The sequence below is a fragment of the Podarcis bocagei genome (assembly GCF_964188305.1).
Source record: "Podarcis bocagei genome assembly, chromosome: 5".
In the NCBI taxonomy this organism is placed as follows: Eukaryota; Metazoa; Chordata; class Lepidosauria; order Squamata; family Lacertidae; genus Podarcis; species Podarcis bocagei.
Genome location: NC_138129.1, coordinates 9,729,645 through 9,733,685, shown reverse-complemented (window position 1 = coordinate 9,733,685; position 4,041 = coordinate 9,729,645).

Here is a 4,041-nt window from a genome sequence, read left to right as displayed (position 1 = left end):
GTCTCCAACTTCTCGAAAGATTCCATCAACAGTGTCTCCGAAAATCTTACACATCAATTGGGTAGACAGGTGAACTAACATCAGTGTACTGGATGAAGCAAATATCACCAGTATTGAAGCAATGATTCTTCAACATCATCTTTGTTGGACTGGTCATGTTGTGCGGATGCCTGATTATCGTCTTCCAAAGCAGCTACTCTATTCCGAACTTAAAAATGGAAAGCGGAATGCTGGTGGTCAACAAAAGAGGTTTAAAGACTGTCTCAAGACAAATCTAAAAAAAAAAAATGTAGTATAAACATTGACAACTGGGAAACACTGGCCTGTGAGCCCTCCAGTTGGAGAACAGCCTTTACCAAAGGTGTCATGGACATTGAAGACGCTCAAACTCAGAACGCAAGGGAGAAAGGTGCTAAGAGGAAGACATTCTTGGCAAATCTGCACCGTGATCAACTCCCACCCAGAAACCAGTCTCCCCACTGTGGTAGGACATGTGGATCCAGAACTGGCCTCCACAGTCATTTACGGACTCATTGTTAAAACTGTGTTGATGGAAGGCAATCTTAGTCAGCTATGAGTGATTGCTGAAGAAGAAGAAGAAGACATTTATCAGTGAACTGTAATGTGCAGCAGAGGCGCTTTGAATAGAGATAGGAAAAACTGTGATGAAGTGTTTTGTGGGGACATTTGCAGAAGTGTTTGTGTTGATTTTGGTAGTCAGGGTGTGTGTGTATGGTATCTGCTGGAGGAGCAACCACCCCCTACATTCACCGTATTTTTCACTCTATAAGACGCATCAGACCACAAGACGCACCTAGTTTTTGGAGGAGGAAAACAAGAAAAAAAAATATTCTGAATCTCAGAAGCCAGAACAGCAAGAGGGATCGCTGCGCAGTGAAAACAGCAATCCCTCTTGCTGTTCTGGCTTCTGGGATAGCTGCGCAGCCTGCATTCGCTCCATAAGACGCACACACATTTCCCCTTACTTTTTAGGAGGGAAAAAATGAGTCTTATAGAGCAAAAAATACGGTACATAAATTCCTGCAACAGTGCCTATGCATAGATCCTACCCACTGTGACCCCATCAGCCGCCCACAGGCCAGACTTCTTTCTTTGCCACCCCCTCCGCAAACAATCTGAGCACTGCGCAACAGTTTAGTCCCTTGCTGCAGGTTTCAAACACTGCTGCCGTTTGACGGACAAATGGGTTGCACGGCTATGCTTTGCATATAGTCTGCACGGCATGTATTTGTGTCGCGTGTACCCAGGGGGCTTGTGCCTTTAATCCTCCTTGGAGACCGAAAAGCTGAGCACTTTGCTCGCTGCTTTCCCCCTTTAAGCTGAGCTATTATCCGCAATTTCTGTAGTATGTTTCATAAGCAGAGGTTATCGTATGTTGCAGGCCATCTATCCTGCTGGGGAGCAAAAATGAACGCTTGATAATGCTGTTGCCCAAAGGCAGATAAGAGCTCCAGCTTGCTGAAAAATCCCACAAGGTTTCCTGTAACAAAAAATAAAGTGGGGATATAATTTATTATCCTCCCCTCCCGCACTGGGCCATGTGATCGTCTGCAACATCAAGCCAACCTACGGTGCATGTTAAAACAGATATATAAATAAACCTGTTGACAGCTTTCTTTTGCTCTCCCATTGATCTGCAGTGAGTTGCATCTTCATACTTAAGAACTGAAGGGCACCTCAAGACTGAATTTTGTATGTGGCCACATTCACACCACACCTTTAAAGCACTGTGATGCCAGTTTAAAGAGTAATGGCTTCCTCTGATGAATTCTGGGAGCTGTAGTTTGTCACGGGTGCTGAGAGTTCACAGAGCTCCTCTCCCAGAGCCACAGTTTCCGGTCTGGTTTCACAGCCAATCCCTCTTCCCAGAGGACTTTGGGCATTGTAGGTTTGGGAGGGGAATAGGGGCCTACATTGTTGGAGGCAGGAATGCTTCTGAATACGGGTGGCTGGGTATCTGAAGTGGGCAAAATGCTCTTGTATTTGAATCCTAATTGCAGGCTTCCAATAGGCATTTGACCAGCCACTGTGGGAACAGGACACTGGACTAGATGGGCCTTTGGCTTGATCCAGCAAGCTCATCTTGGGTTCTTAATATGTGCAAGCTTTGTTTAGTTTAGTATTTGGGGCTGAGAATCAAGTGGCTTGTGCCAAGAAACCCAACAGGGGTTGAGGAAGAAGAAATCATTGCAGAAGATCTGCCCAATCCTGTGCCCTGCTTGTCTCACACCAGTGGGACCACTTATAAATGCCATCTCCAACTCCTCAAAAGATTCCTTCAACAGTGTCTCTGAAAATTTTTACACTTCACTTGGGAAGAGAGGCGAACTAATGCCAGTGTACTGAAAGAAGCAAAGATCACAAGTGTTGAAGCAATGTGAAATGTACTCGGAGTTGGGAGTGGATTTCATGCTCTTTATTCAGCTCATAGTGGTGAGGAAGAATGGAAGTTCCCCCAGAATGTCTGCTTTATATACTTTATTTACACAATGGGCCCCACGTGATTGGCTAATTCTGGGATTCTCCTGTAGGCCAATCAGGTTGCGGATTCACTTCCACCTGGAGCTGGATTGGGTGGTTCCTGCGGACCAATCAGACTGCTGCATTCTGAATCTTATTGTTCTAGGACCAATCAGACTGCTGCATTTTGGATCCTATTCAACTCAGTACATAACACAATGATTCTTCAACATAAACTTTGTTGGATGAGTCATGTTGTGCGGATGCCTGATTATCGTCTTCCAAAGCAGCTACTCTATTCCATACTTAAAAATGGAAAGCATAATGCTGGTGGTCAACAAAAGAGGTTCAAAGACTCTCTCAAGGTAAATCTTCAAAAATGTAGTATAAACACCGACAACAGGGAAACACTGGTTTGTGAGTGCTCCAACTGGAGAACAGCCTTTGCCAAAGGTGCCATGGTCTTTGAAGACACTCAAACTCAGGTTTGAAAGGGAGAAATGCGCTAAGAGGAAGGCACACTTGGCAAACTTTCACCATTGTCAACTCCTGCCCGTAAACCTATGTCCCCACTGTGGAAGGACGTGTGGATCCAGAATTGGCCTCCATAGTCACTTACGGACTCACTGTTGATGGAAGACAATCTTACTTGGCTACGAGTGATCACCAAAGAAGAAGAAGAAGATACCAGCGGGGGCGGAGGGTGGGCCAAAGGCAGCTGACAAGAAAGTAGGCATGCCAGCTCCAGATTTGGTGGACTTCCCCTGACCCACCATGTTGCAGGAATGGGAGCCTGCCCTGTTTGTCCCACCTCACACCCTCTTTTGGTCATTGTGGTTGGTGGTGTAGTGGTTAAGAGCGGTAGACTCGTAATCTGGAGAACCGGGTTCGAGTCTCCACTCCTCCACATGCAGCTGCTGGGTGACCTTGGGCCAGTCACACGTCTCTGAAGTCTCTCAGCCCCACTCACCTCACAGAGTGTTTGTTGTGGGGGGGAAAGGGAAAGGAGATTGTTAGCCGCTTTGAGACTCCTTAGGGTAGGAATAAAGCGGGATATCAAATCCAAACTCTTCTTCTTCTTCTTGCAGACCTCCTTCTGCATGGGCGGAGAAGAAGAAGAAGAAGAAGAAGAGTTTGGATTTGATATCCCGCCTTTCACTCCCCTTCAGGAGTCTCAAAGCGGCTAACAATCTCCTTTCCCTTCCTCCCCCACAACAAACACTCTGTGAGGTGAGTGGGGCTGAGAGACTTCAAAGAAGTGTGACTGGCCCAAGGTCACCCAGCAGCTGCATGTGGAGGAGCGGAGACGCGAACCTGGTTCCCCAGATTACGTGACTACCGCTCTTAACCACTACACCACACTGGCTCTCACTACACTGGAGGGGAGATGCATCTTGCCCTGATACCCAGGGACTATGGGATTGCACCCAAAGGTATCGTGAAAATGCTGTTCAGTCTGCTAAGTTCTCAACCCGATATCAAATTGCATTATTGCTTATGAAGTGGGCAGCGGCAACAAGACTGAGAACTGAAGATGCCATGCCACTGGATGAACCGTTT